The sequence below is a fragment of the Macrobrachium nipponense genome, chromosome 33 (genome assembly GCF_015104395.2).
Source record: "Macrobrachium nipponense isolate FS-2020 chromosome 33, ASM1510439v2, whole genome shotgun sequence".
Taxonomy (NCBI): domain Eukaryota; kingdom Metazoa; phylum Arthropoda; class Malacostraca; order Decapoda; family Palaemonidae; genus Macrobrachium; species Macrobrachium nipponense.
The window spans coordinates 57204712-57226408 of NC_087219.1; positions in this window are offsets into that span (position 1 = coordinate 57204712).

Below are 21697 nucleotides of genomic sequence, written 5' to 3' on the forward strand. Positions count from 1 at the left end.
AAAATAATTCACAAATGTTAAATTTAATTAAATGTGTAATGATTAAGCAATGAAAATAACCAAGTCAATTAAATTGTGAATGTAAATGAAAATACAGAAAAATGTGGACAATATCAAAATAAAAAGGCACACCTCAATAAGAAAATGAACAAGCGCACAAACAGTGGAACAAACACAAACACAAAATAAACGCAATGTGTAAAAGTGTAAATCTTTTTCACTCAAAACATTGTAACCAACAGTTTTTACCAAACCACTGTTCCTATCAATTATTAGTTAACCACAGTTCCTATCCGTTATTAGTTAACCACTGTTCCTATTAACTTTTAGTTATTAGTTGTTACCTAACCGTTATTAGTTGCAACTAATAAAAATATAACACTTTACCTTTTTGGTATACCAACTTCTTTCTTTCTTTGCTGCAGGCTTGAATCACACTTTCACAAAAACCAGGCGCCGTTACGAAACAATGTTTGTTCAGATTCCACAAAAGACACTATTTAACACTAAATAAACTCTAAGAAATATCAAATCTGAAATTCTAAAATGTTGCGAGTGACCAATTTACATTACGTTACTTTAAGATCAAAAGTGCTATGCGATGGAGAGAGAGAGAAAGAGAGAGAGAGAGAGAGAGAGAGAGAGAGAGAGAGATGTTAATGCCTCGAGGTTCTAAGATATAAAGAAATCTCTTCCTTGCAGAAACTGGACTGGAGATATGACACAAAACGTATTGAGACAAAAATTCTTCTAGAATCTTCGAAATCTGATGCAACTTCACATAAAAAATGTGCAATCCCCATGTGGCTTTGATCAAAGACATACTCGCACAAGACGATTCTGCTCAACAGACACGTACCCGATCGAAACGGAGGTTGAGCGATAATTAAGATTGACATGTTTTGATAACATCGTGAAGATTCGATTCGATCGCTTATCAAAATAAAATCTCTCTTTTTACATTCTACGTTAATATATATATATATTCTTTTACATTATGTAATGCGAAATCTGAACACACATTTTAAACATACTATATCCAAACTATCTAGGAATCTGAAAAAATGTTGCACAATTCTACATGACATTTCAAAGAGGGGAAATATGCATTTTGAAAGTAGCAATATGTAATATATAATATATATATATATATATATATATATATATATATATATATATATATATATATATAATATAATATATAAATTGAAATTAATGGAATTGTTTGCAGACACTAATACTACCTTTTATCAAGACATTGAATTAGTATAGAAGAAGTATAAACTGATTCGAAGTCTTCATAAAGAGATAGTATCTGCAAGCAATGTCATTAGTTTCAAAAGGAATTGCATCAGAGAGAAAATATACTCATATATATGTGTGTGTGTGTGTGTTACTTCTGCCTTTTACTATGAAAAAGTTCCATTGACCTGTCACAACTTTGTTGAACTGTTATTTCATTGAATAACGGCTTTTGTTAGTATTTTTAAAATCGAGCTAGAATATAAACACCATCGCCGTTTAGTTGATATAAATTTTTCTAATGGACATATAATCTGGATTATTGATGAAAGGCAAATAAATCATGATTGGCAAGAGTGAGGAAAAAGCTAAAAGCAATTATGTAAGACAAACTCTCTCTCTCTCTCTCTCTCTCTCTCTCTCTCTCTCTCTCTCTCTCTCTCTCTCTCTCTCTCGGTGATACCTTTAGCTTTGCAAAAACGAATGCTCTGTTTTACTCGGATTTCGCACTAATCCTATTTTGTTCAATTTTCAGGGAAAAGTACAGTGACATTTTTCACGTTATATGAGATTTACCTTTTTTGTTGTTGCCATGATATTTTAGGGCCTAGAAATTGTTGTTTATCTTTCCAAGCCTTTACAGTGAAACAATAGAGTTTTCGTTGAAGTTTTTACCTTTGCGGAAATCGATGTTTCCTCTTTTTTTTGTTTTCATTGTGGTTTTCTCTTGATTCTTATGTTCTACCACTTTCCTTGTCATTCCTTTATTCCTGTCATCATACTGCTTCAGAGTGATCTTAAAGTGTGATTATTTTTCCAAACAATGTCTTCCTTCGTGGTAATGCTTTCTTTATCAACTTACACTTGACTGCTTAAATTACGCCGCTATTTGGGGAAATCATTGTCCTTCCTTTCTGACAAATTTCTTCTCCAGCATCACAGCTTCATTTTTGTTGCCTCTTCGTAGATCTGCCCCCTCTCATTTTGATTCCTCTTTCTGTATAAGTAAACACTCGCTAACAAAGAATTCGCGAACATAGAAAGTCAGTACATAAAGTAAACATAAAGAAGATGAAAGAAAGAAAGAAAGAGGCGGCTAATACGTTACTATGCCTTACTATCCTGAGGTTTACGTATCCTTAAGATGAGCTTTAATTTCCTGAAATGTGAGAGGCAAAAGATGAAGGATCCTGGGGAGGAGCGGGGGTCGGGGGTTGAGGGGGCGTATGTTTTTCTGTTTACCAGAGTTGGTTGACGTCATTCATTTAAAAAAAATGGCGCTTATCAAAATCCTTGAAGCTCTGAGGGCCATATTTCGATTGATGGCCGGGTGCTTTATATGCTCGACTGCTGTGTGTATATGTGTGTGTATTTAAAAGGCTGACTGATGTGTTACTGAATTGGCAATTTTGGTTAAATCTTGATATCGGCCAGCATCTTGGTTACTGAGGTGTTAAATGTCTTATTTATAACATATTATAAATACACACCTAAACATACACATAGGGAGGGAGAGCGAGAAGCTTTAGTTAAAAATCATTGAAAGTTCACAACCAGTTAAAATGAAAAAGTTATAATACGTCAGAGAGATTACTTATGTGTCATCTGCCGTAGTTATGAGACAGTGAAGAAACTTTAGTCACGTGTACATGGAGATTAATGCCAGAAAAGGATGATTAAAAAAAAAGCTAGGTGTTATCTAAAGAAAAGACATAACTAAGAAACACGATACAAAAACTTCAAAAGGAGGTTCTAGAGACAGATCAGTTGAATATCCAAACCCAGATCTCGCCAGATAGTTTCTACAGAAGAAAGCTGTGACAAGTGGGGGCATTCGCCATGTCGCCTAAACGAAAACCAGTTAGTTTCTTAGTGCGTTTGTCCATTCTTTCTTGTTCCTCCTGCTAGGTTGCGATTTTTATTTATCGTAGAATGATTGTATTATTTTGTTTTATGTTCTTGAATATTGCTTGTGCTCCTATAATGGATTGTTAATGGGGAATTTTTTATTGATTACTTTAAAAAGTATTCAATACAATGATTATTACCAATTTTAAACATTGCCATGAAAAACAAGTTCTGGTCATCGAAGTCTTGATTTTGTACCAGTAACGATCTAGTCATTTTTCCAGACTTTGCAGTATTTTACGTAAAGTGCAGATCGAGTAAGGCTTAGCTGTTAAGACCCGAATGACAACCAAATTACCTACTGCATTGTTATTTTTGCCTAGGGAAATCCAGGGAGCTAGTTAGCGAGAACTCGTATATACGACACAAAGAATATCCTTCAATATAAGAAGTTTGTAATCCATCTATGCCCAATAGTGTGCATCAGTTCGTATCTCAGACAGGAAAAACTCGAAATAACGCCATGAATTGTCCTCTTACTCATTGATTCGTTATAAGCGCTGCTCTCCAAAGTTACGGTTTTCTTAGATTCATTATTCTAGACAAATTCAGGGAGGGTTTCTTGGACCCTTATTTTTGCTGAATCAAATAATATCAAATTAACTCGCATAAATGCTGCTTTAATCGTGAAACTACATCTCAAGCTTATAATAATGTTCATGAAATTACGGTGTTCTTCTAGTGCCAAAGGTCAGTCAGTAAATGGCAGAGATGATTTACAGAATATTCGACTTTTAATGCCTCCAACTTTTAGTATTATTTGTGAGTTTTTTTTTCCCCTCTTTGTTTGAAGCACTCTCTACCCCCCACCCCCTCTCTCCTCGTTACTCCATAAGTATATCTTAGTTTTACCAGACCACTGAACTGATTAACAGCTCTCCTAGTGCTGGCCCGAAGGATTAGATATTTTTACGTGACTAGGAACCAATTGGTCACCTAGCAACGGGACCCACAGCTTAGTGTGGGTTCCGAACCACACTATATCGAGAAATGAATTTCTATCACCAAAAATAAATTCCTCTGATTCCGCGTTGGCCTAGCCGGGATTCGAACTTCGGACCACCGGATTGGCAGCCGAGCGCGAAAACCACTCGTCCAGCGAGGAACTTCGTTACTCCATAAGAGTAAATTAAACGCTCCTTGTGTTAATAACAAATATTGTATAGACACTGAATAATATAGTCATTAAGTTGAATAATTACAAACACGTAGAGCGGAGCAAGGTCATGTGCTCGTTGACCTGGTATTGAAGAAAGCTGCCATGTAAAGCATTGTCCAGCAGTCGAAATCTCGCAAGGAAAGACCATAGGCATAGAAGGAGAGACTGGACAGCCACGTGACTGTCGTGATGCGCAAGTAGGGTAATTAAAGGATCAAGAATCCAGAAAACACGTATAAGTACAGGTCACCTACCTCTGCGGTCATTTCACCGATACTTTATAATGAGGACTGGTTTTCTTTGAAAGCTTGTAGTAAATTTTTTGAATAGAGAACTCGGCTGGATACCGTCCAGTTTCAATGAGGTCCTTTCAGTAATTGTACTATTCCACAGGACAATTGTGTTTGTGATAAGTTATATTATATGTATACATATACATATTGTTAATGTGTATATATATGTGTGTATATACATGCGTACATAACCACATCTATATATATATATATATATATATATATATATATATATATATATATATATATATATATATATATATATATATATATATATATATATATATATGTGTGTGTGTGTGTATATATATATATATATATATATATATATATATTATATATATATATATATATATATATATGTATATATGTATGTATATATATATATATATATATATATATATATATATTATATATATATATATATATATATATGTATATATATATATATATATATATATATATATATATATAGTATATATTTATACATATTTTATAGATATTTATGAATAGTAACTTAGAAGTTATTCCCAAAAAATACTGTTGTTACTAAGATCCATTGAAACACGTGAACATGCATCATTAGGCCTGTGATTTATTTACAAATGTGGAAAATATATTCATTCTCTAAAAAATAGGTATAGAAAAGTAAATAAGAAAAAAATATAAGATTATGAAAGATTTAATCACTGTGGTGTTTGTAAAAGATTTATCGCCTTATTCAAATAATTTACATGACTACTGAAACGATTAATCTTTGAGATACTTGTTGAACAAGAATTATATTTGGTTTAGGCTAAAATGCAAAGGAAAGAATGAAATATATTCGCAAACATCAGACGTTGACAGAGAATTGCCTTTTTGTCCTAACGAACGATGGAAATCATGAGTTAAAAAATATTATTCCAGTTTCTTATATACTTAGTCCAAGAGTTTTTTTTTTTTTTTTTTTTTTTTTTTTTTTTTTTTTTTTTTTTTTTTTTTTTTTTTTTTTTTTTTTTTTTTTTTTTTTTTTTTTTTTATCATATCTCAGCTTTATAGTGTGTTGGCTTGTGACCAAAATATCGAAGATGCTCATACTATGCCAACACACTGAACGTAGGCGTGTGATTGTTGTACATATAGGTAGTTCTTTACGTCCTTTCTTTTGAGGTATAAAAAGAGATTCGTTCGGACTGCATGAACTCCAGTATTTTCAATATAACACAAAAAATGTTTGTAAGAGAGACATGAAAGGTGAACAATTGCTCTGTTTTGTTCCTGGTAAGTGTAAAAGAAAAGTAATTGCAAAAATTGGAAGACCAATTTAAATGAAATGTTCAGGAGAAAATAACGAAATTTGAGAAAAACAGATCACGTAACGATACGAAGGGACAGCTCAATAATTTAAACACAAAGCGTCAAAGGTTTTCTCTTTACCTGATAACTGAAGCAGTCGTGGCGTTATTATCGTTTCAAAATAGCCTTCCATTCGTTTTCATTTACATAGTTTTTTTTTTTTTTTTTTTCTTGGTAGAGCGTGGTCTTATTTATCTTATTTTCAGGAAGTTTATCGACATGAATGTCATTTTTTCATAGGGTGGATCCAGTGATAAAAGAAAAAAAAACTCACAGGGCCAGTCTAATCTAGATAACAATGAATGTAAAGAGGATTTTAGGTGAGATTTACAAACCATCGAAAAAGTAAAAGATGAAAAAGAAAAATTGATGAGTGAAAATTCCAGAACCTGTGAGCACCGGAGAAGAAAATTTAAACGAACAAATGTAGAGAGTATCCTTCTCAATACAGTAGGCTCCTTTTTAGAAAACATATAGTATCATTTCGTTTCCTACTTACCAGTTTTTTTTTTATTTATATCTGATATACATCTTCGACATATCTCCTTGTTGATTTATTTTCATGAAATTCAAATGATAGTTGAGGTAACGTACTTCTAAAAGGCTACATCTTCAAGCTGTATTTTTCCTTTGGTTTTCCTATTGACATCAGCAGAGACGATTATATTCTGCGTTGGATGAAAAAGATTTTAATGTCTTTCTGTCATTACTGCTCCGTAGGGGATAGTGCTGTCAGTGCACCTTATTCTGTGCACTGTAGGCATTACTGAAGGTTCTTTGCAGCGTGCCCTCGGCTCCTAGCTGCAACTCTTTTTGTTCCTTTTACTGTACCTCCTTTCATAGTCTCTTTCTTACATCTTACTTTCCAACCTCTCCTAACAATAGCTTCGTAGTGCAACTGCGACGTTTTCCTCCTGTTACACCTATCAAACATTTTGCTGTCAGTTTCCGTTTCAGCGCTTAATGGTCTCTTAGGTCCCATTGCTTGGCCTATGGCCTAAATTCCATATTCAGTTCTAAATTCTCTATTCTGTCATTACTGCCCAGATCAGCTAAGTTCCTTTGTGCCGACAGGAACATTTTCTACTTTAATGTCGTTCCGTCTTCAGAATCAGCATCAGTCTATATCCTCTATATTGAACTTCACAGGAATATTTTGAATTCATGCGTCTCCACTTTCTGCTTCAGCCAAATTTCTTTACAACTTTATATTCGAATTTACTGGAGCCTAAATTTAATGTTCCTCCCAAACCCAATTTAACAGAGAATATGATATTAGCTTTCAGACTAATATCCATTCATCTGAATTTGCTTACTAACCTAAATAAATGTTGCACTTCAACACCAACATCAATTATGCAGATTTAAAAATCATACTTCCACGCAAGAAGAGGGCGGGGGCGGGGGCGGCGGCGGGGTGGGAACTAACTACCTCAGTCAATCATAATTAACACTACATCCCAGACAGTCTCTATCCTTATTCATAGCATACTACTGACCATTTCAAGGCCTGCGGTGCAGGGGTTTTCTTAAATATCTTTTTAAATATCAACTGTATCTTCTTGAAATTTCGGCCCAACATGTTTAGAACTTCCGCTAATGTATGGCAATAATAAACTAAGTATCATAAATTATTAATAATGGCACTTTACTCTTGAACATTTCCAATTTTCTTTGCATTTGACTGAGACTTTCGGACACACTTCTTTCTCTCCCTGTTAACAAAATATGAATGGAAGTATACCGTACTACGATTATGACGTATAGTGTTTTACATTTTTAAATTACTTTAGTTTATGCAATAAAGGTTATTTGTGTTTCAGTATTTTGGGAGATTATTATGACCTCTTGGTTTATTTAGAGTATATATTATACTGGAAAATATACCCGCTGAAAATTAGAAGGGCAGTAGTTACAAGCTGTTCAGGTGTTTATATTGTCGTCCGGCTTCCACCCGCCCATCCTGAACTCAGTGCCATCGAGCAGGTATGGGCGCATATAAAGCTATATGTACGTTCATCGTTACGGCATTTCACCAGACCTTACCTTACAGACCTTACATCTTGTGGGTTGCCCCAGGTCCCTCAGTGTGAGGCACCTCTAATGTCTACCAGAGAGTTGCTAGTACATCTTCCGGTATATTTTGCATCTTCCAATCTTGGATGGTCTCGGATGCAGTTTAGATATTTGTCGAGCTTATTCTTAAACACATCTACGCTCACTCCTGATATATTCCTCAGATGAGCTGGCAACGCATTGAATAGACGCTGCATTATCGATGCTGGTGCGTAGTGGATTAATGTCCTGTGTGCTTTCCTTATTTTTCCTGGTATAGTTTTGGGCACTATTAATCTACCTCTGCTTGCTCTTTCTGATATTTTTAGTTCCATGATATTTTCTGCTATTCCTTCTATCTGTTTCCATGCCTGAATTATCATGTAGCGTTCTCTTCTCCTTTCTAGACTATATAATTTTAAGAATTGTAGTCTTTCCCAGTAGTCAAGGTCTTTAACTTCTTCTATTCTATCTGTAAAGGACCTTTGTACACTCTCTATTTGTGCAATATCCTTTTGATAGTGTGGGTACCATATCATATTGCAATATTCAAGTGGACTACGAACATATGTTTTATAAAGCATAATCATGTGTTCAGCTTTTCTTGTTTTGAAGTGCCGTAACAACATTCCCATTTTTGCTTTACATTTTGCCAACAGAGTTGCTATTTGATCATTGCATAACAGTTCCTATTCATCATCACACCAAGGTCTTTACCTGCTTCCTTATTTGTGATTGTCTCATTATTAGGTCCCCTTATATGCATATAGCTTTCTTTCTCTGTCTCCATAATTTATTGATTCAAATTTATCAGAGTTAAATACCATCCTATTTACCTCTGCCCAATCATATACTTTGTTAAGGTCTCTTTGTAGAGCGTTCCTATCTTCATCACAAGTAATTTCTCTACTTATTCTTGTGTCATCTGCGAAACTACTCACTACCGAATCCTTAACATTATTGTCTATGTCTTCAATCATAATAACAAACAGTATTGCAGCTAACACCGTACCTTGCGGCACACCGGATATTACCTTGGCTTCATCCGATTTCTCGTCGTTTGCAATAACTATCTGTTTCTGTTGTGTAAAAATTCTTTTAACCATCTTCCTACTTTATCCACGATATTGTGTTTTCTAATTTTCTTCGCTAATATATTATGGTCTACTTTATCAAAAGCTTTTGCAAAGTCTAAATAAACCACATCTGTTTTCCATTTCCGCTTTTCATATTTTTGAATATGTTCTCACGGTGGACTAACAGTTGGGTTTGTGTACTTTTTCCGGGTACGAAACCATGTTGTCCTTTATTAAACAAATTATTTTTATTAAATGTTTCATAATATTTTTCTTCATTACCCTTTCATACACTTTCATAATATGTGATGTTAGACTCACAGGCCTATAATTACTTGCCTCTAGTCTTGATCCACTTTTGAAAGTAGGGGTAATATATGCTAATTTGTGCTCATCATAAATCTTGCCTGTATTACACTTTGTCTTAATAATATTGCAAGTGGCTTTGCGATAGAATGAACTACTTTCTTTAACAAAATAGCAGGAATTCCATCAGCCCTGCAGCAGCTCCATTTTTAATTTCATAATAGCCTGCACAATATCAGCTTCATTAATATCTATGTCAAGCTAAATCTTCATATTTTCATCCCTTACTTCTATATCATTATCTTCATTTATCTATTCTAGGGGTGAATTCTCTCTTATATCGTTCTGCCAGTATGTTGCAAATTTCCTTTTTTCATTCGTTAATCTCCCTTCAATCTTAGAGGGCCTATTTCTATTCTTCTTTTATTCATCTTCTTCGCATATGAGTATAATAGTTTGGGATTTTGCTTGATATTTAATAGGGTTTTTTCTTCCAAGTCCCGTTTTTCATTTTCTTTTGATTGTATAATCTTTTGTTCTGCATTTTCTATCTTACTTTTTAGTTCTATAACTTTCCATGCATTTTTTTTTTTTTGCTAGACCTTTTTTCCACTTTCTGATTTTCTGGAACAAGATCCTTCTGTCTCTTGGTATGCATGACTGATGTTTACTTTTCTTCTTCGGTATATTATCCACTATTTTCTCTAATATATAATATCTCCGTATTTACCTTTATGTCATCACTTACGAAAAATATTATCCCAATCTTTGTTTAATTCTTCGTTTATTTCTGACCATTTTATATTTTTACTGTAGAAGTTGTATTTTCCATATCCTTCCCACTTTTTCATTTCTTGCTTATCTCTGTTTTCACTTGCTTTGGAATGGACTGTTAATTCTATGACATTATGTCTGAAATACTCGCATTATAAAACTATTATTTCTTTAACATAATTCATCTCGTTCACAAATACTAGGTCTAAAGTATTTTTCCTTTCTTGTTGGCAGGTGATTTATTTGTTGAATGTTGTATTCTAGTAGCATATCTAATAGCTTTTCGAATTGCCTCTTACTTCTGCACTACTATTAGCTCTCTCTTTTTTTTTTTTTTTTTTTATATGTATAAGTACATCCACAATCTCCTATTCGTTCTTTCCAGTCTACGAAAGGAAAGTTGAAGTCTCCAGATAGGAGAATAGTCCAGTCCTTGTGATTACTACATATATCATCCAATTTTTCTATTATTAAGTCAAACTTTTTAGTATTAGGAGTCTATATATTACTATGTTCATTAATTTTTCAGATTCAAATTCTACCGCTATTAGTTCACATTCTGAGTTACTATATTTCTCATATATTTTTCCTTGTTTTTTGTCTTTCCCATATATTGCGGTTCCCCCTTGATTCCTATTTTTTCTATCGATCTATAAGTTTGAAACCCTTTATTTGATCTCATTCCCAGTCTCTTGGGAATACCAGGTTTCACTTATATTCATTATATCTATTTTCTTTTCAATTTGGGTTAGTTCTTCTAAGTACTCTATTTCTTTTTGAGTTACTAGTAACTAAACCCTGCGCATTCATCACTATGATGGTTTGCGTGTTTTCTCCTTCATTTAATATTGGTAATAATAAGGATTTTTCCCATGTCTCTTTCCTGTTCTGGTATGTTGTTCTTTTTTTCATTTCCAGAAATTCTGACATTAAAAAATCCAACTTTTCCATAATATTTGTTCTTCCTTCATCATAATTATTCATTTTGTGTCTGAATCTGCAATTTTCTCCATATCTGCAATATCCCCTTGCATAATAAAAACATTTATTATCTCTTGAGTAGAATCTTGGAGCTGATGCATTGAAATTTTTTGCTGGCACCTCTGCATATCTCGTTGATGGCTTGCTTTTTTCTTTTACCTGATATTCTTCATTCCTCTCTTTATTTGTTTCTTTCTTATTTTGGATTTTATTGCTTGATTGGTTATTTATTTGATTATTTTTCATGGCTACAGGGTGCATATATTTACATTTTTTGTCGAACTTACATCCTTTTCCTTCTTTTAGGTTTTTGCATATTTTTGGATGTAGATATCTGCAATCATCCTCATATCCATCTAAGTATGCACATTTACCATATATTCATAGTTGTGACATACCTTAGGATGTTTGTAGTAACATTTTTCTCCATATCTGCAATTCCCTCTTTTCAAAGGTTGCAGACTTTGTCTTTTTTGTATATTTTTTCCTCTTTCCCGTCATTGTGTAGATCTGGGTAGAGCCTCTTCGGCATTTTCTTTTGTGCTGTCATATCGTAATTTATTTCTTCGTAGGTATGCTGCTTTATAGCCTCATATGTAGTATCAATGAGTATCTCTGCATCCATACTTTTATCTTGTTCTTTGTTTTCCTTATCTTTTTCTGTCATTTCAGTTTTGTTTACTTCTCTTACGTTTTCTTCTTCTTCTTCTTCTTCATTCTTCTTCTTCTTCTTCTTCTTCTTCTTCTTCTTCTTCTTCTCCTCTTCTTCTTCTTCATTCACCTCAACTATTTGTACATTCATCTTGATTTAATAACATTGTCTATTCCATGGTAGACATGTTGAGCAAAAAATTCTTGTGTCTTTCTCATATCTTGCATTACTCAGCACACTGTGGATGGGTCGGAATGTTGCATGCAGCACATTTTCTGATTAGGTTTTGTGGATTAAACTATGCTATACCACACCTTTACACAGTTTACATGCTTTTGGCATCTTTTTTCCTAATGCTATCAATTAGGATATTCACAAGGTTCACTTTATTCATTTTCTTTGTCGGAATATGTTGGTTTATGTATATTTTCTTTATGAGTCTCTTGACCACTTGGATTTTATTTGGAACTTCTTCAATTATTTTCAAGATGTTTTCATTTGATTTGTTCCAGTTTGAAGGATTGGAGGAAGCAAGGCTTGCTGTCACTAAACAGGTGTGGGAAGGAGCTGTCCAACGAAGTCAAGCTTTCGAGAACGAATACTGGCTTACTGGACAACGTCCGGGATTGCATAGATCCAAACGTTGTCAACGTTGCCAGTAATGACGAGGACGATCTGTTTTAGACAGTGATTGGGGAGTGAGCTGAAATATCCTTATACGTGTGTATAATATATAGTCCTGTAATTAATAAGTTTTGATATATTTATCCACCAGTTTATTTTGTATGTCTATGCTGTTTTCATGGTTACTGCAAAAATTTACTTCAAAATCTGTAAAAATTTTCTGTATATACTGTACATACTTTTATTGTGGATATATATAATAAAAATAATGTATATAGTGAATCTTACTTTTAAATAACTATGATCTGTTTTTTTCCTAACTATATTTATATCTCCAATAATAATCTAAAGTTGCCACTACCACACCATTCTAATGGAAATAGATAAGAAAGGTACATGATAAATAAAAACATACAAATGGCTTTATGAAAAGTAATCAGTAATAAATGGTAGTTCGTGTACATTTTATGACGTAAAATAAACATATGATAGTACACTATTCCATTCATAAGTATCAGACAGAGTAAGAAAGAGAGGAGTGGGCAGGGCTTCTTTCGTAATTCTTTGGCTAAGCCAACGACAGATGTTCGTAGATTTACAACTTTTACTGAGGAAATTGAAAATTTTCTAAGTAAAGTGCCTTAATTATTAATTCAGGGTACTTAATTATATTGCCATATATTAGCGTAAGGTGTAAAACATGTTGTGCCAAATTTTCAGGAAGATACAGTTGATATTTAAAAAGATATTTAAGAAAACCTATGCACCGCAGGGCTTGAAATTTATATTTGATCGGCACTTTAACTTTTACTTACCCTCTTTCTCTTTTAAATGTGAAATAACCAACATCCTGCACGGTTCCCAAAGGCCAAGACAAATAAACATCGGACATTCTGATACCACCATCGAATGCGTTAATGATTAGCTGTTGGCTGAAAGGTGGTTTTGGCTTCGTCTCTCACGAACCCCAATTGAAAGGAAACCGGTCGGATGAAATGGTGAATTAAAGAGGAGCAAATCAAAGTAATCGGAGGCTCTTGTCAGGGGAATATGGCTGTGCATTGAAGCACTAATGTGCAGTGTTTGAAGGATCGTGATAAAGTATTTTATTTTCTGATGATGGTCACGCCAGTGTTCCGTATAAAGAAATGGGTAATGACCAGAGGTGAGTTTATAATGGACCTGAACAAAAACTAATATTATCCTTTACTTGACCTGTAAATCATGGATAAGAAATTCTCGGGTGGGTATTCCATTGAGAAGTGAGAGATGTGGATTTCTGTGATGGAAGTTCACTCTCGACGTGGTTCGGAAGTCACGTAAAGCCGTTGGTCCCGTTGCTGAATAACCGCTGGTTCCATGCAACGTAAAAACACCATACAAACAAACAAAAGAAACTGAATAAGAAACTGAATGGCATAAACAATGAACACATACGAAATGCACAAGACAACAGTTGATTGTAGTTCGTTACAGAGATTATAATCATTCTATTAACTGAACAAATATTTAAAAAGTAATCTTTCGTAATATGTTTAAAATTAATTTTAGTGCCCCTCAAGTTTTGATGATGACATTTTGATAAGAATCAGCCATTTTTATTTAAAAAAGATAGGTAAAAATGATAGATTTTTAAGGATTACTGTTAAGCCTGGTCCAAAAGACAACAAAGGCGAAACGCTTGATGTTTTCGAGTAAGAAATAATCCAAGTTAGGTGTCGACCGAAAACAAGATTAATGAAAAACGCGCTGGTGTCTATCAATAAAGGTCCACCTACTCTTCCCTTGTGGCAAAGACCTTTTTAACCGATTGAATGTAAGTGTTTTGCTCTTTTATCCAGGCATTTCTACTGGTGGAATTTTGCTTTTATTTTTCACGTTTTCCTAGGATTTAAACGCATACATCTATATATATATATATATATATATATATATATATATATATATATATATATATATATATATATATATATATATATATATATATACACATATATATATATATATATATATACATACATATAATTTATGTATATTTAGCCATATATTCGTATATCAGGTCATATAGCTGTAAGCTTCATAGTACCTACCAAGAAGTCACCCAGGCAAAGGCAGTACGTATCTTGGAACAACAGTTTACTTTACCGAAGGCATTTCGCAATACTTCATTGCATTTTCAAGGCTGCAATTTACAAAGGAAAATCACTTAAAATCTTATCAAAGCGAAAAAGAATTGAGTTAATCATTTAAAATTCATTATAACGACTGACGCAACCTACCTAAACTAAGCTAAAAAAGAAACTGAAAACATCTAAAAGAGGAAGAGTGTTGAAGTTCTGACCAAAATATAAAGAGAAACAAGTGGTTATGCTCTGAACAGCGGTGTGGAGGCTGTCTGGGATGGTTTTTAATTACGATTGACTGTTAAAAGTAGTTAGTTCCCCACTCTTCCTGCCTGTAAGGATTATTTTAAACTCTGCACAATTGATATTGGTTTTGTAGTGCAACGCGTGATTACGTATGGTGGAGGCTTCGGGTCTGGATGGTCTGCAGCCAGCTCTGAAACTGACTCCCTGGTGACAGCGGATTCGGATCTGCAGCAACCTCTTAGCGCATCCAACGAAAGTTCCCCTTTCACACTGGGACGTGTTTATTTATATACGATGTTCGGTGACAAAAACGGGGGCCAGTGTGTCCTTATATCTAAAAAAATAAAAGAACCTATTGTTAGAGGGTTTTTTGGAATAAGTTTGAAATTAACTGCTGGTAATTCTGTTTTATTTTTTTATTTAACTTTTATCGAATCTTATTATTGCAAATGGAAGGACATTTTGTTAAGAAAACCAATTTCGGGACTTTATATACCAACAATGGAGAACAATGTAGTTTGCACTGAAGAAATTTCTTGAGGGATCTTTGAAAGTAATTTACTGGAAAACTGTCGTTTTTGAAAAATTGTTAGAGGAGAGTGGATATGAAAATTAATTCTAAATTAATGAGGATAACAAGGATAATCCCTAGACTTGTAAAAGAAGTACTTTTCCTGTTATGAAACTCAACATCAGCTCTGAAAACATGCACATCTAAGAACGGTAGTGTTTTAAGCTCTTGTGAAATTAATATTTGGTTGTTGGGTATTAATGAAATTGAGGAACGAATCAAGGTTAAAATCAGACTTAAAAACGGCAAACGTGTCATCCACGTGACGTCTATAAAATAACGGTCTATAGGTAGAAGGAGATTGGTCTTAAAAGGACTCCTCCAGGGAATTCATAAAAATATTGGCAAATCTGGGGCTAAGTGGGCTTATCATTGCTATCCCTTCCACTTGCCTAAAAGAACTAGTACTGCTCAACAATTGGTCTCCTAGAATTGTTAAAAACCGAATCATCATTGGAAAAGGGTATGTTTGAAATAAGATATATAGTGTACTCCACAGGTACATTAGTGAATAAAGGACTCTATACAAAATTGACCCATGTACAGGTTCGCAATCCTGTTTTAAAATTCTGTTTTTGAAATCGTAAGAGTTTTTTTTTTTTATCGTAAATTCGTTATTGGTTAGAGGGTCAAGTAGAAGGCATTAAGAATTGGCCAATTTATAAACAGGAGTGTTAACGGAGGAGAGAATTGGCCTTAAGTGGATCATTGTTGCCATTGAACCATCAATGGATATATATATATATATATATATATATATATATATATATATATATATATATATATATATATATATATGTATGTATATATATAGTGTATATATATTGTAAAGGAATATTGATTTATTGAATGTAAAATTGCATAAAAGGTTGAAAATTGATATTTGCATACAAAAAAAAGTGTGTACATAGACAACAGATGGCAGTAGCGCTTCGGCGTAGGCGGTAGTCGCCAAGGATAATGTACCGAAAAAGTGATATTTGGTCCATGGATGTCTAGCGTGAGTCGGGTATATAAAGGCCCAAAACGATGATTTCGTTGGAGCTGAAACAAACAAGTGATTATAATAGTGTATCAAGTTTTGAGGAATATATGGTAATGTATTGTTTACCATTTGGACGTTTCTTGTGTGATGTTACGTTGGTTGCCACTAGCTTTTTGATGTTACAGTGAATTATATGTTGTGTTGATGTAAAGCTTTGTGACTTGGGTATTATACTGTAAAATGCAGTGATTAGTGATTAGTAGTCTTGATGAAGTGCTGTATAGCGAGTCTTTGCTTTTTGTGTAAAGCGTCCGTAATTTGTTTAATGTTCTGTTTGTGACTTTAATTTCCTTACTAGTTGTTATTAAAGTAAATTTTAAGTTAAAGTGAGTTGTCACTGTTTCCTGATATATTCTCCTCGTAAATCCTTACCATAGAGATTTTTTTTTTATGTTACATGGGGGCCTGTCGAACGAAACCCGAACGTATCCCTACTCAGTTTTTGCTCATTATATCGAACGAAACTCAAACATATCCATACTCATTGTTTACTCATTCTATCGAACGAAACCCGAACGTATCCTTATTAATTGTTGCTTTCTTCATGTCGAACGTATTCGACCATAACTTGACGTATCCCTACTGTTAATTGCTTTCAGTACTTCCATGTACTTTAAGAGAGGGGGGAGAGTTGTGATAGTGTTAGTGCTATATTTGTCTTGCTGTGTTATTTTGAGCAGGTTATTAAAGATGTTTGATTTGAAAGATTTCATACGTAGTCCTAGTGGTGAAAAGTTAGAAGGTATAACTAAAATAGACTGGATTGTTCTAGCTAGGTACTATAATGTAGAAGTATCAGAATCTGCAAGGAAGCAAGAAATCTCAAATAAAGTAAGTGAGACGCTAATGACTTTAGGCATTTTGTCTGATAAGGAAGGGTTGTTACTAATGAGTTGGGAAGAGGAAGAAACTGATAGCCAGCAAAGCGCTAGTGAAAATAATACAGAGGGTAGTGCAAGTGAAGAGGAAGGTGCCAAAGCCGTACGTGAAAAAACCAAGTCACGCAAGGTTAAACCAAAAAAGTCCAAACTTGTTTATGAAGGGATGAGTGTTGAGCAGATGCAGATTCATTTGCAAATAGTTAGATTGGAGAATGAGAGAGCTGAAAAGGAGAGTGAGAAAGCTATTGAACTAAAGAAGTTAGAAAATGAGAGAGCTGAAAAGGTTAGGAAGGTAGAAGCTGAAGTTGAGCAAAAGAGGATAGAGCTAGAGATGAAGAAACTTGAAGTAGAAGAAAAGTCCAGAGAAATACCAAAATCTTTTAGAAATAGACAATGCAGTAAAAAGTGTACCAATTTTTGTTGAAAATGAAGTGGATGCATTTTTTTTACAATTTGAGAAAGTAGCAGAACAGCGTGAATGGCCGAGAACGTCATGGAGCAACGTTGGTTCAAACCTCCTTTCGAGGAAAGGCTAGGGAAGTATTTGCTGCCTTATCTTTAGATGATTCTAAGGATTATGAGAGAGTTAAATCCGAAGTTTTGAAAGCTTATGAATGGGTGCCAAGAGAGGTATAGAGAGAAGTTCAGAACTGGATAAAAAGAGACAGTCGCACTCATATGGAGTATGCACGGGAACAACGCCTGTGGTATGATAGGTGGATGAATGCCCGAGAAGTTAATGGTGATTTCGGTAAACTTCAGGAACTTATCTTGCTTGAGCAGTTCAAGGATGGAATTAATCCATTTATTAAAACATATTTGGATGAACGTGATGTAGATAATGTGGATGAAGCCACTAGATTGTCTGATAATTATGCATTGACCCATAAGCTATATAATACTGACGTCACTCCTAAAATTGGAAGGAGCAGAGTTTGGGAAGAGCAGCAAAATTACAAGGCACAAGGTAAGTCTACGAGTTCACAGGTATCATCTCGTGGAGTCTATAATAATCCTTTAATAGAGGTGGTAGAGGGGCAAGTCAAAATAATTCTGGTCCTAGTGTTAGTGCTCCCGGAAAAGCAGGATACAGTGTAATGATCAGTTTACACCTAGTTACCAAATATAGGCGAAAATTTTAGAGATTTTGTATGTTTCAGTTGTGGTAAACAAGGACACATCAGTAGGAGTTGTCCACATCGCACAATAAACCGTCCAATTCAAGTGGTAAATAAAGTTAAAGATAAACCCTGTACATTTTAAAGGATGATCATAAACCTGAAAATACCATTGCATTGTTGAATCAACCACAAGCATGTGGTGACAGAGGTCCTTGTTTTGTTTGCTTCTCCCCTTAGGCCAGGTAAGAGGTATTGTAACGATAGCATCGACAGTAATAATATATGTGATGTTGATGAGAATATAGGTTACAAAATAGGTAACAATGATGTTCAAAATGTTAGTAATGTTGGTTGTATTGAGGATATTGTAAAAAGGAAATGGAGTGAGACTACCTGAAGAGAAGTCCACATCCAAGGTTACTGAATGTATGACGCCCTTTTATGGGAGTGGTTGGTTACACCTCCCTTGTGTTGAAAAAAGGAAAGTAAGGTGGTTAAGAGATACCGGAGCGGTACAGTCTGTAATGATAAAAATATGTATGACCAGTGGAAGGATACTGGAGAGTATGTACTTCTGCGTGGGTTTGGACCTGAGTTTTTCAGCTCCATTAGTAGAAGTAAGGTTAGAAACTCCGTTAATTTCAGGATATGTTAAAATTGCTTTGGTGAGAGAAATCCCAGTGTCAGGAGTTAGAGTTAACTCTTGGAAATGATGTATGTGGAGACAAAGTTTTTGGTAGCAGTAATCCAATTTGACAGAAAAACCCTTTAATTCTTCATTTATTACAGAAGTTGAATGTACATTTCCAAACTTATTTCCTGCTTGTGCAGTTACTACAAGAAGTAAGAGTGCCGAAGGAAAGGTAAATGATGACGACGGTTTGGATTTACAAAACTTGTTTAAAGATGGTCCGGAAACACTACAAGTAAGTAAAGTCAGTACTCCTTTGCGAATGCTGAAGTTAATAAGGAAGAATTTGTTAAATCTCAAATTGAAGATGATAATTTGAAGGTAATTAGAGATAATGCCCTTGTTGATATAAATGATATCGAGAAGGAAGGCAAGTGTTACTTTTTAAAGGATGGAATCCTAATGAGGAAGTTCACGAGTAGAAATGTTAATGATGTGTAGAACAAGTGGTCATTCCAAGTAGTTATAGGAATTTTTTGTTCTAGGTAATTGCTCATGACTGTAGTTATTTCTGGTCATTTAGGTATAAACAAAAACTTATGAGAAATTATTAAGGTATTTTTTTTTGGCCTAAGATGCGGAAAGATTGTATGAATATTGTAAAAATTGTGATTTATTGTCAAAAAGTAAGGTAAAGCTCAAACATGACCCTAAGGTGATGCCATTGGAACCCATTGAAGTTCCAGGAGAACCCTTTGAGAAACTGGTTTTGGATTGTGTAGGACCTCTGCCTAGGTCTAGCAAAGGTAACGAGTATTTGCTGACAATTATGTGTAGTGCTACCAGATTTCCAGAGGCTATTCCTTTAAGAACAGTGAGTGCTGATAAGATAACAGTTGAAGCGCTTAACAAGTCTTCTTCGCTGGTAGGTTTGCCAAAAGAAGTTCAAACCGACCAAGGAACCAACTTTACGTCTAGAAAGTTTATACCATCATTTTTTAGCCTGTCAGAATATTAAGCATTGTTTATCGTCTCCTTATCACCCACAGAGCCAAGGAGTGGTCGAACGATTTCATCGAACCTTCAAAACCATGCTTCGCACGTACTGTTGTGAAAATGAAAAGGAATGGGATGTCTACATACCAATGTTGCTATTTGCCGTTCGTGATAGCGTACATTCATCGTTGGGTTATTCTCCTTTTCAGTTAGTATATGTCCATCAGGTAAGGTCACCCATGGAGGTGATAAAGAATCAGTTGATTTCAGATGAGAAGGATTCTATCACGTTACAAGAAATGAAGGAAAAAATAAAAAAAAATATGGAAAGTAGCACATGAGAATCTTAAAATAGTACAAGAAAAGAGATGAAAAGAAACAAACTACGACAAAAAGGCTGCAAAACGTGAACTCGACATAGGAGATAAGGTTCTAGTGTATCTCCCTACAGCTGGTAAGGTTTTTAACCAGAAGTATATAGGACCTTGCACGGTGAAGGAAAAAGTAAGTGATGTTAATTATCGAATTCAATTTCCTACAGGACGGAGGAAAGTTAAAACTTTCCATATTAACAAATTAAAGAAGTATAACGAATCCAGTGGAGTGTTGTCAATTGCAAAAAAGGATGATGAAAAAGACGTTGAAGAAGAAATTGAACTTAGATTAAAAAATACAGATTATTTGAGTGATGATGAAAAATTTAGGAAGTTATGTATTCATTTATCTGATGAACAGCAGCATGATTTTAAAGTGCTAATTCAAAACTTTTCAGATCTATTTTCAGACCATCCTAAAAGGATAAAAGGAGTACAACATAAAATCAGTTGAGAAGAAAGACGACTTCCAAATTAAGTTCAGCGTCCATACAGAATGTCGCCGAGGCAAACAACAACAGTTAAAGACCGAAAGTTGCTTATTTACTGAAACACGGACTAGCAGAGAAAAGCCATAGTGAATGGGTTAGCCCATGTATTCTAGTCGACAAACCTGACGGAAGTGCAAGAATGTGTACAGACTATCGAAAGGTAAATAATGTAACTATAAAAGATTCATATCCTATGCCCAGAGTAGAAGATATAATTGATAATGTAGCAAAGTTTCCTTTTTTAAGTAAAATTGATTTATTGAAAGGATACTATTCAAATTGAGTTAGACAAAAACAGCAGGGATATGCTGCATTTGTTACACCCCATGGACTTTATAATTATAAGGTAATGCCATTTTGGTTTATGTAATGCACCTCTGACTTTCCAACGTCAGATGAATTATATCTTGAAGGATCTCGAAGGTGTATTTGTTTATTTAGATGACATTATTATTGTTGGAAAAACCTGGGAAGATCACATTAAAAAAGTATATGATGTTTTTAAGAGGTTATTAGAATTTAATGTTACGATAAACCTTGCCAAATGTGAATTTGGAAAAACTACTGTTAAATATTTAGGACATGAAATAGGAAGTGGCCAAGTGAAACCTGTTGATTGTCATATTGAGGTCATAAAGAATTTGACCCTCCCTGCATCTAAACGTGGAGTGATGAAATTTTTGGGAACAGTGGGGTATTACAGGAAATTTTGTAAGAACTTTTCAGATGTAGCCTACCCATTAACAGAGTTGCTGAAAAAAGGATGTGAAGTTTGTGTGGTCAAGGAATGTGACGATGCCTTTAATAAAC